Source organism: Myxine glutinosa, chromosome 5, assembly GCF_964187855.1.
Source record: "Myxine glutinosa chromosome 5, kmMyxGlut1.1, whole genome shotgun sequence".
Classification (NCBI taxonomy): domain Eukaryota; kingdom Metazoa; phylum Chordata; class Myxini; order Myxiniformes; family Myxinidae; genus Myxine; species Myxine glutinosa.
Genome location: NC_136265.1, coordinates 135,773,589 through 135,788,058, shown reverse-complemented (window position 1 = coordinate 135,788,058; position 14,470 = coordinate 135,773,589). Strand labels below are relative to the sequence as shown.

Sequence of the window (14,470 nt, the reverse complement as noted above, 5' to 3'; positions counted from 1 at the left end):
TCCCCTGAGAAAGCCACGCCTGACCAGACAACACAGCCAGCGCCGATTGCAGTGGGCCAGAGAGCACCGTCAATGGCAGCCAGGACACTGGAATCGCATGACCTTCAGTGACGAGTCTAGATTTCTGGTCTATCGTCAAGATAGCCACGTCTGAGTGCGCAGACAAGTGCATGAAGCCCACAACGAAGATTGTATAGTGCCGAGAGTCCAAGCTGGAGGTGGTGGGGTGACCGTTTGGGCTGCTTTTCATGCAGGGGGCAAAACTGACCAGGTTGTTCTGAATGGAAACCTGAACCAGTTCAAGTCCAGGGCCATTCTGGAAGAAACATTGCTTCCATTTGCTCGTGCAGCCTTTCGAGGAAACTTTGTCTTCCAAGATGACAATGCACGGCCTCATCGTGCTCGCATGATCCAACACTTTCTTTCGGACCGTGGTGTAGAGCATATGGAGTGGCCTGCCATGTCCCCGGATATGAATCCGATAGAGAACTTGTGGGCAGAATTAACGCATCAAATCGACAACTTGGACCAGCAGCCGACCTCTGTGCATGAATTGCAGCAGACTATTGTCACTGCATGGCAAGCGATTCCTGTCCAAACCTTGGCAAATCTCGTGAACAGCATGCCTCGACGTGTACGTGCTCTCCTGAATGCTCGTGGGGGTTACACGAAGTACTGAACTGTAATTTTACTGTCGGTAATCCCAGTCGTAATTTAACTTTTGTTTTTATTAAATAAAAATTTAGCTAATGTGCAAAATAAAGAGATACTTCTGGAAAACGTACAGAAGTTTAACACAGTACTGTCCATGAATTGAGTTCGATATCAGTTTACATCACTTTCAAGGATCAATTTATTTGTTTCGAAATGTCAAATGTGGTTTTTGTTTCTTTTAAAGGTCACATTAACAAAATCTAGAATAATTTCAACATAATTCCAATGAACTTTTGGTTCGAAGACATCTTGAAAAGTAAGTTCACCCCCACAAAAAAAATATTCCATATTAAATGCCAAGTCTGTATATAGATATATGCTTGACATATATTGATTCTATGATTGCTAATTCTCTTTCAGATATTGCTGGTGTTCGATTCAGATTAAACTCACCTTCTGAGACCTGTTGTAGATCTGGTTATTTTACAACACTTAATCTGAATCGAGCTATTGCCATCATCCAAGATCAACATGACCCACAAGCTTTTACAGCTGCTCACATTTGGAGTGGACCCACAAGCTGCGGAAGCTCCGAGCTAGCTCAAGCACTGGCTCAGTCTGCTGACCAGCTACCTGCAAGGGCATCCCGACATCACCGACGATGTGAAGCGCGCAGTGCTGAACTCCCATGTGACCCACGTCGTCCACGACTACATATCTCATTGTGCGACATTCGACGATGCCGTGACTGAACTGCGCGCCATCTATGTCAAGCCGCGGAATGTTATTCACACGCGGTACCAGCTCGCCTCCAGGAAGCAGGACGCTTCGGAGTCCCTCACTCATTTTGCCCAAGAATTGCGGCGTCTTGGCAAAGAATGTGCTCATGAGACACGAACCCACGAGCAAATGTGTGATGATTTAATGCGAGACGCTTTCATTTCTGGACTTTACTCTACGAGCATCCGGCGACGTCTGCTGGAAGAACCTAACCTGACGCTGAAACAGGCCCTCGATCAAGCTATTGTGCTTTTCGAAGCTCAGGCACAATCTGAGGTGTATGGACGGCCTTACATTACAGCGGGGCTCACTGAAGAGCGGCGCTCAGAGACCGAAGCTGCTACGGAGTTCGCTGCTCCCGACACACAGCACGAGGCGGCTGAGGCACTCGGAGCCGAAGGTACGAGCCTCGCTGCGACTACCTTGGCCGGGAGCAACGCTAAGTGCTTCTTCTGTGGAAATAGAAATCATCTCCGTGCTGCTTGCCCGGCGCGTGAAGTTTCTTGTCATTCTTGTGGCCGGAAGGGTCACTTTGCCAAAGTATGCCGATCGGGCCCGCGCGCGGCGCTCCCGACCAACATTGGCTGGCATCAACTCGACGCGCATGGCACGCGCATCGCCCCAGGCCATTACGGTGCAGCCCGGACCTCAGGGGCTGACCAGAGCCGTCGTTCCAGTCCTGATCGAAGGGACCACAGCTGGAGCTTTGGTCGACACAGGATCGACCGAGAGCTACGTCGAGATGGGTCTCGTCCGCCGTCACGGGTGGCCTATCCTCGGAGGATCGCGCAGAATCTACATGGCATCGCAAGCTTTATGGATGCGGACAAGGGGCGAATGTCGTGTTGAGTTAGTTATTAATGGTAAAATGTACCCTGATGTTCGCCAAATGGTACTGCCCACCTTATGTGCCGAAGTTCTATTAGGGCACGATTTTCTCGAGCGCCACGGTCGCTTAGAAATGTCCTTTGGGGGAGATGACACGCTCTCGGTATGCGCCCTGGCAGGAATGTCTATTGAACCGATGACTTTGTTTCCGAACCTGACTTCGGATTGCGCCCCAATTGCGATCAAATCCCGCCGCTACTCCCGGGCTGATACTCAATTCATTTCTGAGGAGACGAGCAAACTCCTCCGCAAAGGCATTATTGACCCCAGCCGTTCTCCTTGGCGTGCGCAAGTTTTGGTCGTGCGATCCGAAAATCATCGCAAGCGCATGGTAATCGATTATTCGCAACCCATTAACAGATTTACGCTTCTGGATGCCTACCCGCTACCAGGATTGGATTCTCTGGTTCGACAGGTCGCCCAATATGGCGTGTACAGCACTCTCAATCTCCGGAGTGCGTATCATCAAATCCCTATAGTGGCAGATGACAAAATTTATACAGCTTTTGAATCTGGACAGAGGTTGTATCAGTTTACGCGTCTTCCTTTTGGAATAACGAATGGGGTCGCGTGCTTCCAGAGAGCTATGGACGACATCGTTGCAAAAGAACAATTAAGACGTTTTTGTGTATTTGGATAACCTAACGGTCTGCGGCTACGACCAGGCTCACCATGACGCCAATTTGAAACGCTTCCTCCAGGTGGCGCGAAAGTATAGTCCAACGTTTAATGAGGACAAATGTCGCTACTCCTCTAGGACGATTGATCTCCTGTGGTACACTGTGACTCAGGGAACCATAACACCTGACAAGGAACGTCTCCGCCCTTTGCTCGACATGGCGCCGCCGCGTGATCGTGCTTCTTTGAAGCGTTCCCTCGGGCTGTTTGCACATTATTCAAAGTGGGTCGAAAGTTACTCCGAGAAGCTTCGTCCCCTCATTGATTGTAACACATTCCCTCTCCCTCCCGCTGCCAAGGTCGCCTTCCAGGCTCTGAAGTCGGACATAGCGGGCGCTGCTGTGTCTTCTATCGACGACAATGTTCCCTTTGTCCTCGAGAGTGACGCGTCGGATCACGCCATTGCTGCATCTCTCTCTCAAGGGGGGAAGCCTGTGGCGTTCTTCTCAAGGACGTTATCCTCCGCTGAGAAACGTCATTCTTCTGTGGAGAAGGAAGCGTATGCGATAGTTGAGGCGATACGTCGTTGGAGACCCTATTTGCTGGGTAAACGCTTCGATGTCATTACCGATCAGCAAAGTGTAGCTTTCATGTATGACACAAGACATGCCCAGCGCATTAAAAATGAAAAAATCACTCGCTGGCTCATTGAGCTTGCCGATTATAGCTTTGGTATCAAGTATAACCCTGGGCGGGAGAATCACGCAGCAGACGCTTTATCCAGACCAGGTGTTTGTGCAAGTTTAAACTCCTCCGATGATTTACGCATTCTCCATGGTACCTTGTGTCACCCTGGGGTGACTCGTCTGGTTCATTTTGTGCGAAGCCACAATTTGCCCTACTCTGTCGAGGACGTTCGTCATTTATGTCGCTTTTGTCCTGTTTGCGCCGAACTCAAACCCCGCTTCTATAAACCCGACATGGGGACGCTGATTCAGGCTACGAAGCCCTGGGACCGATTGGCGATGGACTTCAAAGGGCCGCTACCTGCCTCCGGGGCATCTCGTTACCTCCTCACCATTGTGGACGAATACTCTAGATTCCCTTTTGCCTTCCCATGCAGCGATATGTCCACGGCTACGGTTATCCGATGTCTGCAATACCTGTTTTCGATGTTTGGGAATCCGGGGTATGTGCATACCGACCGAGGAGCGGTGTTCTTGTCACAGGATGTGCGGGCCTTTCTGTTGCAGCGTAATATTGCGTCTAGCTACACCACACCGTACAGCCCCCACGCTAATGGTTGCGTGGAGCGCTTTAATGCCACTATATGGAGGGCCATCTCTTTGGGCATCAAGTCTCATGGCCTGCGACCGGACCAATGGACTGGTATGGTGCATGGGGCCCTTCATGCAATCCGCTCGCTCCTATGCACGGCTACAAATGAAATTCCGCACGATCGTTTATTGTGTTACCAGCGGGATCTGTCTGCCCTCTGCCTGGGTGGCTTGCTCAGCCCGGTCCGGCTCGAGCAAATACGACCCACTTGTTGACAAGGTTCAGATCCTTCAAACTAATCCTGATCATGCTCGAGTCCAACTGCCCGATGGATGCGAGTCCACTGTGTCGGTCCGTCAACTCGCGCCCTGTGGGGATCCCGTTGGGACCGAGCTTTGCTCGGGGAACCCGGTGTTAGGGAATTCGCTCTCGCGTCTACCCCTTCCCTCGCCCGAGCCACCGGAGATAATTGCACCACCCCTGTCACCGACGACTGAGAGCACTCCTGATGGAGTCTATCAAGATGCTGTTACCGAGGGCCCCAACGGGTACCGCACCCGCACGGGACGAGAGATTCGCCGCCCCGATCGTTTTGGCTGGTCGTTATGTAACTCTTATGTACTCAGCTGCTAACTGTAGTTATACGCTTGATGCTCACCGGCTTGCTAGCGAAGTTTTAAACCCGGGGAGAAATGTGATGAAAATGTGTCCAAGTTGCGACCGAGGCGCCATTACCACTTCTCTCCACTACGTGGCTATTATAAGAACTTAGCCCCGAGTCGCGAAGCGCAGTCCTGAGACATTTATCATGCTTTATCCACGTGTATGCTTAGAATGGTAAGGGAACCACTTTTCATGTAGCTTGCTTGCATGCTTGACTATGATACTCTTATTGCTTATATGCTTGACATATATTGTTCCTATGATTGCTAATTCTCTTTCAGATATTGCTGGTGTTCGATTCAGATTAAACTCACCTTCTGAGACCTGTTGTAGATCTGATTATTTTACAACACCTTAATTTACATAGCAGGTCACAGACCTTCATTTGCATATCAGGTCAAGGACCTTCATTTACATAACAGATCAAGGACCTTCATTTACATAACAGGTCAGGAACCTTCATTTACATAACAGGTCAGGAACCTTCATTTACATAACAGGTCAGGAACCTTCATTCACATAACAGGTCGGACACCTTTATTTGCATAGCAGGTCAGGATCTTTTATTTACATAGCAGGTCAGGCACTTTAATTTGCATAATATGTCAGGAACCTTCATTTACATTTCAGGTGAGACACCTTTATTTACATAGCAGGTCAACGACCTTCATTTACACAATAGGTCAGGGACCTTCATGGTTGTGGTGGCAGAGATTCTGAGAAGAATAAAAAGGAAATTTTTATAATTTTGTAAAAGAATGCGAAAGATGTTCGGGCCTGTTATGTAAGTATCATGTGATGGTTCCAAATATGTAAGTAAATGGGGGATAAGAGGGTGTGGAGTTATTAGCTCATCTGCTTTACTGAAGGAAGGGAGATTTGGAGACTGTGACATCACTCATTATTGATGACTCCCAACCTAAGAGTTTACGCCATTGCTATCGTAGCCAATCACAGCACATTGCTAGGTATAGTGGTATTCCTTTTTGGTATTGTCTACACCAGTGGTGCTCAACCTTTTTGGGTTTGCCGACCCCTTGTGAACCCCCAAAACAACTACCCTAGTGACCCAGGGTTGTGCAGGATGGACCACAGTCCTGCATGAATGGTTACCTCCGACATGCAGCGAGTCGCAGTGTGCTTCCTTTTTTTCCTTCCCCAAGGACCCCCTACCGATGGCTTCGACGACCCCAAGGGATTCGCCGACCATAGGTTGGGAACCGCTAGTCCACAACATTTTCTTAAAGCATTTAAATCTGGGAAACAGCTGCGAGAAGGCCTTTAGCCCTTGAGACCAACTGCTGTTGATTGCATGAAGTGTGTAAGAGGAGCCATTGTTGTCTATTAACTGTGTGAACTGAACATGATTCCGAATTTAGCATCGAGCCTGACCGATAACAGATTTCCCTGTGCATTTGGTTTGTAAGGAGCTGTACTGTTACTTCCACACATTCCACCCTTTCGTCAAATCCTATGAATGTCTCAAAAATGGAGAATTTGGGCATGTCTGCAGAGGGGTCACGTGTACAGGTGGTGGTACTAATGGTGTGCATGGAGAATCAACCCTCTGATGCCTGAATGTGAAGTTTCACCCGATGCCGACAGGTCGGCAGAATCCAAAATGGCGTCTCCCAGTGAAACGTGTTATAAGCACCGAGTTGTGATCGAGTTATTGACGGCAGAGAACTAATCAGTGGGGTTACATTCACAATCGGCTGTAGAACCTCTACGGCGATGACACGGTGGATAGAAACACCATCGGTCACTGGGCAAAGACATGGGAGGAACCGAGGAAGGAAAAGCCGACCTTTCCTTGCAGCGGTCGGCGGCAGCAGCCATGACACCAGACATCATCCATCCCGTTGACGATGTGATTCAGCAGGATCGATGCGTCTCCTCCAGCCAACCATCACATGATTTGGAAATCGGTGCAGCCGGTGTGAGCGGAATAATCGCCAGTTTTGGGTATCCTCAGGATTGCACGAAATGGGTACCTCGACAACCGACACCTGTATAGACTAGATGGGTTTATGGAAAAAGGCCATGAATAAGCTTTTAGGTGCATTTTTGGGTAAAAGTTGGGAACCTCACTTTTTAACATAATTAGGGTATGCTGAATTCGATTAACCCGGTTCCCAAGCCGAATTTTGAGTTTTTGAATTTTGAATAAACTGCTGAAGAACTTGGGCATTGGTGAACTCACAGAGGAGACAATCAAATCTGCAGAAGCGTTCGTCTGCAGAATATATAATGTGCACAGAACAACCTCTGTTGATTCAGCACGACATATGTTGTTCTCCAAGACTGGTAAACCAGAAGCAATGTCACCGACAAGTGATGCTCTTCATTTCCATTTGATGCGAGTGCACGATCACGCCATGGTATGGAGAAATGCTCAATGTGCCATACCTGACCTTCCTGCACCCGTGGAAATGGGATGGAAACGTGGTGATTCAGGACTAGAGCCTATTCTGATGTCACTGAGTCCAATCCCAGAAAGGTGCCTCGAGATGATTTGTTGTGCATGCCAGAAGCAATGCAAGACTCGACGCTGCAAATGTCGCTATTCAGAGTTGAGGTGCACATCAATGTGTACCTGTCAGCAACAGAGTGATGACCAGACCCTTGTTTGAATTTGATGTAGTTTGGCAAAACAACATGTGTGACATTCCTGAATGTTTGTGCTTCATGGCCATATATACTTAATTTTAGAATGAATGGTTGTATGAAACCATTTTCCAGTGTCCAATTTCAATATCAGTTTGAATGCCTCTTTTAATATGTCGCCAACCATAATATAGACTAGACGGATTTATGAAAAAAGGCCATGTATAAGCTTCTAGGTGAATTTTGGGGTAAAAGTTGTAAAGTTAAAGTAAAAGAGCTGCATGTATATCCATGATATGTAAATGATTGTTCAAAGAAATTGTCCAAAAATGGCAATTTTGCGGCCATTTTGTTTATGCTAATTAGAAGGTCAAAACTCAAAATTCAGCTTGGGAACCAGGTTAATCGAATTCAGCATACCCTAATTGTGTTAAAAAGTGAGGTTCCCAACGTTTACCCAAAAATGCACCTAATATTCACATTTCTCAGAAATCCGTCTCGTACACAAGTCTCAACGAAAGGATATTTATTCCGAGTTGCTTGGACACTGAGGCAGATGTGGAGGTGTTTTGTCACACGTCGTCATAGGTTTTTAATCACAGAGTTGCGGTTGGTCCTGGGATGTCGGAGGAGTTCAGTGTGAACATCGGTTTGAGGCAGGGAAATGCTCTCAGTCCACTCCTGTTTATCATGGAGATGGAGCTGGAAAGCAGGAAGGTGAACATGAAAGGTATTCTGGGGAGGATATTGTATGTGGACAATCTGGTTGTTGTGGTGGAGAGTGGGTGGAAGATGCAGGAAGTACTGTGGGAGTGGAAGGAGGCATTCGACAAATATGGGCTGAAAATGATGGAGAATACGGAGATGTGCGTCGGGCAGCAGAGAAAATAAATACATATCAGGTTAGAGAGGAAGGAGATCAGACAAGGAAGTCCTCCTTGAACAAAGCAGTCAACGGCTTGTGATCCGCTAACCATTCCTTGTCTAAGTGTGAATACTTTGACTCTGGCTACTGATAAGTTCCTGGAAGCAAACTCGATGGGTTTCTCAGTCCCATCCAACCAACGCCAACAGTGGGACAATACTACTCCAATACCATATGGAGAAGCATCACAGGACAAAACCAGGAACTTTGAAGGATTAAAATGCACAAGCACTCGGTCAAAGTGTAGCTGAGAATTTGACCAACAGAACGCGGTTTCTTGTTCCTGTCCCCATTTCCATGGTACGTCTTTCTACCACAACTTGTGTAATGGAGCAAGATGTGTTGAGAGGCTTAGGAGGAATTTCCCATAGTAGTTTACCTGTCCCAGATAGGATTTTAGCTCAGAGCCATTCCTCGGGCTGGGCACTTCCCAAATGCCTTTCACATTCTTGGCGGTTTGGTGCAGGCCATCAGGATCAATTCTGGAGCACGAGTAGGTCATTTGCTTCACTTGGAAGGAGCATTTGCTTTTGTTGACGTGCAAACCCACTTCAGAGAAATGTTGGAGCACTTCCTACAAATTTTCTAAGCACCTGGACTGAGAACATCATCGAAGTAACTACCACATTAGTTCACCACCATCTCATGTCTTCCCCCCATCTAAAACCATGATCTTTTCTACCCCCATTAATCTAGCCCAAACCCATCTCTTCAAATTCCCTGTTTTCCTTCCTGAAATCCCCTGCAGTGTCCATCTTGTTTATCCCGTGCACCCCGCCCCAGCCCTCTCTGTCTTCCACAGATATTCTGATGTCCCTGGTCCCTAATGTTGTGCTTCCCTCTCTCGCCTCCTGTTGTTTCCCGCTCCCTTTGTTATATGTTCTGTGTGTTGGCTCTTGGAGGATCCTCGACTTAGTATACAAAAAAAATGGGAATCTGCAGGTGAGCATTACTCATATTGAGATAGGTGAAGGTCTTTCCACCTGATAATCTTGCATAAAGATCCTCGATCCTGGGAATAGGGTAATTGTCAGTCTTACCAACCTGGTTAACTCTCAACTTATCACAACGTTGATGTTGATGTCACACCACGGACCTTAATTACAACCAGAGGTAAAGTTGTCATGCCAAGCACTGACACAAAAGCCTGGCCTACTAACAGGAATTACTCCACCTGTGTAGTTGCGTAAAACCTTAGAAGATGGCTTCACTGCGGGAGATAGTCTGTCACCTACAAGCCACAATTCCTTGAAAGTTATTTCACTCATGACATAAGCGGCAGCCCCAGACCAGGTATCCAATTCCATGGTAAACCTCAAATTTTCAATCAGAACCTGTGCTTCCAATTCTTGCTTTCTCCTGGTGTCACATGGAACGTCATACACATTTATTGCTCCCGGTGCACGTTTGGGCCGACCTGTTGACCTTGCATTGTGGAAACCAACTTGTGCACCTTTATGTTCTCACTTCTTCCTGGTTTAAGCTGCCACTTCCCTTCGGCCTTGCTCTTCGCAAAACAGGTTGAAGAAATGTGTCCTTTGTCTTACAAAACAAATAGCACACACTGTCCTTGTGTTTGCAACCATCCTACCTGGTCTCTCCATCTCTCTTGAGGTCCACAGGAATGGAGCTGGGTAACCAGCCAAACAGGGTCATCTTGGAGATGCAATGGTTGGACATCTGAGTTACATGACCTAACTACTCCTGTCGGTGCTTGGTCACCTTGATTGTTATAGTCTCCAGGTATCCCCACAGATCCGTAGTCATCTCAGAAGTGATTTTATGTTGTCACTGCTGTCAGTTGGTGATACCGAGGATGGTGCAGATACATCTGTGGTGAAAGGCATTGAGCCTCTTAAGGTGTCTACATAAAGGTAGACGAGCTAAACCACAATACTGAGAGGACACCCACTTGCTATACCTGATACTTAGTGTTGATGTTCAGATGTCTGTCCTTACAAACAGCAGCTCTAACTCACCTCTAACTGACAAAACCATAGTGAAGCAGGGCACCAAAAGTCTTGGATGCACCTGCTATTCGTCTGTCCACCTCAGCATCTATCCTGCCACTGGACTTGACTAAGTGGCTTAAGTATGCAAAGCCCTTGACTATCTCTCACTTGTATTGGAGTCTTTTCCTCATCCTGAACTCCATGTTCCACCACCATTAGCTTTGTTTTATTTCGGGCTAACTTGGAGGCCAAAAGCTCCAGGACCTCAATGTTTGCCAGCATCACCTGCTAACCCCCAACTCCTGACGTTGCTAACATTAGTGCACCATCTGCAAACTGGCGATCTGTCAATCGTATCTTATCTGCATTCTCAGTCGACCTCCCAACTAACTTCCAATCAAATGCAAGTACGTTTCAGCTCCATCAACAACTGCCACCATGGACAGGTCCCTGATGGCCTCATGGGATGACTCCACAATGTCAATAATAATCAGACCTGGCACCCCAATCTTCCTCATTGTGCTCCTGAGCTGCACGGGGCAGAGTCATGTGGTTTCTTCAGGTCTACAAACACGAGGAACTGCTTAGAATAACGTTGCATTATTGTTCCAGAAAGAGTGTACCCCTTCCCAAAACGCGACATGGAAACTCTCCCAAGAATCGTTTACTTCCGAGAGGTCTGGAATCCAAGTGCTTACCACTGCTGTTTTCAAGCGGTTTTAAATCCACAGCTTTTGGGATACCGTTCTGGTTTCATCACCACCACCAATTCACGAAATTATTTGTAAAATGTGAATTGCCCAGATTTTACTCCAAATTCTTATTCCGACAGTTTGAAAGAGCCAGTGTGAACCTGGAAAACGGCAGTTGTTTGAAATGTCCCACCAATCTCAAAACGTGTTTGTAAACGGAAAAGCAGGTTTCTCTGAATGCTCTTCAACATATCCGGGCTATTTGTTGAATTAAGTAATTTAATTCCCTATGATAAATAATCAATTAAATAATTTCCTTTGATAAAAAAAATCAATTAAATAATCCGATGATGCGCGACTTTGTGGACACCCTGCACAAGGTGGGCGGGGGTTGTGTTTTCACACCTGTCTGTCTGTCTGCCTATGAGCAGGATGTCTCAAAAAGTTGTAGCCGGATTCGGGCGAAACTTGATGCACCGGTTGGTTGTGTGACAAGGACAAAATCAATTGATTCGATTTTGGTGAAAATCCGGATGCGAGTTTTTTTATTTATTTTTTAAGTGATTCTTCACCATTGAGAGATGGGACCAAAACCATACATGTTATACATAGCATGTTATTTCAAAAGGTTGTGGATGGATTCGGACGAAACTTGGTGGATCGGTTGGTTAGGCGACAAGAGCAGGCAAATTAGATTTTGTTTCAGGTTCGAATCAAGATCCGGCCTATCAGTGGGATACAAAACGTAAACTCCACAGACAGGTGGAGGTGTGCTCGCGACTGAGTGCCCTTCCAGTTTTGACCATTGGACACCAACCCAAAGATCCCGGCGTTGAGATTTGAAAGGAGTAAAAGCACATGGGACACAACGGGGGCCCATCAGGATATGACGACTACTACTACTCTTATTACTACTACTACTACTATTATTACTACAACTACTACTCCTCCTCTTATTACTACGTCTACTACTCTTATTACCACTACTACGACTCCTCTTATTACTACTACTTATACTGCAACTCTTATTACTACTACTACAACTACAACTCTTATTACTACTACTACGACTCCTCTTATTACTACTACTTCTACTGCAACTCTTATTACTACTACTACTACTACTCCTCCTCTTATTACTACTACTACTACCCCTCCTCTTATTACTACTACTACGACTCCTCTTATTACTACTACTTCTACTGCAACTCTTATTACTACTACTACAACTACAACTCTTATTACTATTACTACGACTCCTCTTATTACTACTACTACAACTACAACTCTTATTACTACTACTACAACTCTTATTACTACTACTACTACACTTATTATTACTACTACTACTCTTATTATTACTACTACTCCTCTTATTACTACCACTACTACTACTCTTATTACTACTACTACTACTCTTATTATGACTACTACTACAACTACTCTTATTACTACTACTACTACTACTCCTCTTATTACTACTACTACGACGCCTCTTGCTACTACTTCTACTGCAACTCTTATGACTACTACTACAACTACAACTCTTATTACTATTACTACGACTCCTCTTATTACTACTACTACAACTACAACTCTTATTACTACTACTACGACTCCTATTATTACTACTACTTCGACTGCAACTCTTATTACTACTACTACAACTCTTATTACTACTACTACTACACTTATTATTACTACTACTCTTATTATTACTACTACTCCTCTTATTACAACTACTACTACTCCTCTTATTACTACTACTACTACTCCTCTTATTACTACTACTACTACTACTCCTCTTATTACTACTACTACTACTACTCCTCTTATTACTACTACTACTACTCCTCCTCTTATTACTACTACACCTCTTATTACTACAACTACAACTCTTATTACTACTGCTACTACTCCTCTTATTACTACAACTACTACTCCCCTTATTACTACTACTACGACTCCTATTATTACTACTACTTCTACTGCAACTCTTATTACTACTACTACAACTCTTATTACTACTGCTACTACACTTATTATTACTACTACTCTTATTATTACTACTACTCTTATTATTACTACTACTCCTCTTATTACTACTACACCTCTTATTACTACTACTACTATTACTACTACTACTACTACTACTACTACAACTACTACTCTTATTACTACTACTACTACTCCTCTTATTACTACTACTACTACTCTTATTACTACTACTACTACTACTACTACTACTACTCTTATTACTACTACTACTACTCCTCTTATTACTACTACTACTACTACTACTCTTATTACTACTACTACTACTCCTCTTATTACTACTACTACTACTACTCTTATTACTACTACTACTCTTATTACTACTACTACTACTACTCTTATTACTACTACTACTACTACTACTACTACTCTTATTACTACTACTACTACTACTCCTCTTATTACTACTACTACGACTCCTCTTACTACTACTACTTCTACTGCAACTCTTATTACTACTACTACAACTACAACTCTTATTACTACTGCTACTACTACTCCTCTTATTACTACAACTACTACTCCCCTTATTACTACTACTACTACTACTACTCCTCTTATTACTACTACTACTACTACTCCTCTTATTACTACTACTACTACTACTCTTATTACTACTACTACTACTACTACTCCTCTTATTACTACTACTACTACTACTACTCCTCTTATTACTACTACTACTACTACTACTCTTATTACTACTACTACTCTTATTACTACTACTACTACTACTCTTATTACTACTACTACTACTACTACTACTACTACTACTACTCTTATTACTACTACTACTACTACTCCTCTTATTACTACTACTATGACTCCTCTTACTACTACTACTTCTACTGCAACTCTTATTACTACTACTACAACTACAACTCTTATTACTACTGCTACTACTCCTCTTATTACTACAACTACTACTCCCCTTATTACTACTACTACGACTCCTATTATTACTGCTACTTCTACTGCAACTCTTATTACTACTACTACAACTCTTATTACTACTACTACTACACTTATTATTACTACTACTCTTATTATTACTACTACTCTTATTATTACTACTACTCCTCTTATTACTACTACACCTCTTATTACTACTACTATTACTACTACCTCTACTACTACTACAACTACTACTCTTATTACTACTACTACTACGCCTCTTATTACTACTACTACTACTACTCCTGTTATTACTACTACACCTCTTATTACTACTACTACTACTTTTACTACTACTACTACTACTACTACTACTACTCCTCTTATTACTACTTCTACTACTCTTATTACTACTACTACTCTTACTACTACTACTACTACTACTACTCTTATTACTACTACTA

The 14,470-nt window shown here is 44.5% G+C and overlaps 1 protein-coding gene across 1 annotated transcript in view; it reads left to right on the top strand.

Annotated features, from left to right (window-relative positions):
* MANEAL (mannosidase endo-alpha like) overlaps nucleotides 1-5,204 on the top strand; it is a 92,171-nt gene extending 86,967 nt beyond the window's left edge. The window contains exon 5 of the mRNA XM_068116116.2: nucleotides 1,075-5,204. The gene's annotated coding sequence lies outside the window, so the exon portion shown is untranslated. The remainder of the gene's footprint in view (nucleotides 1-1,074) is intronic.
* Nucleotides 5,205-14,470: the final 9,266 nt, after the last annotated feature.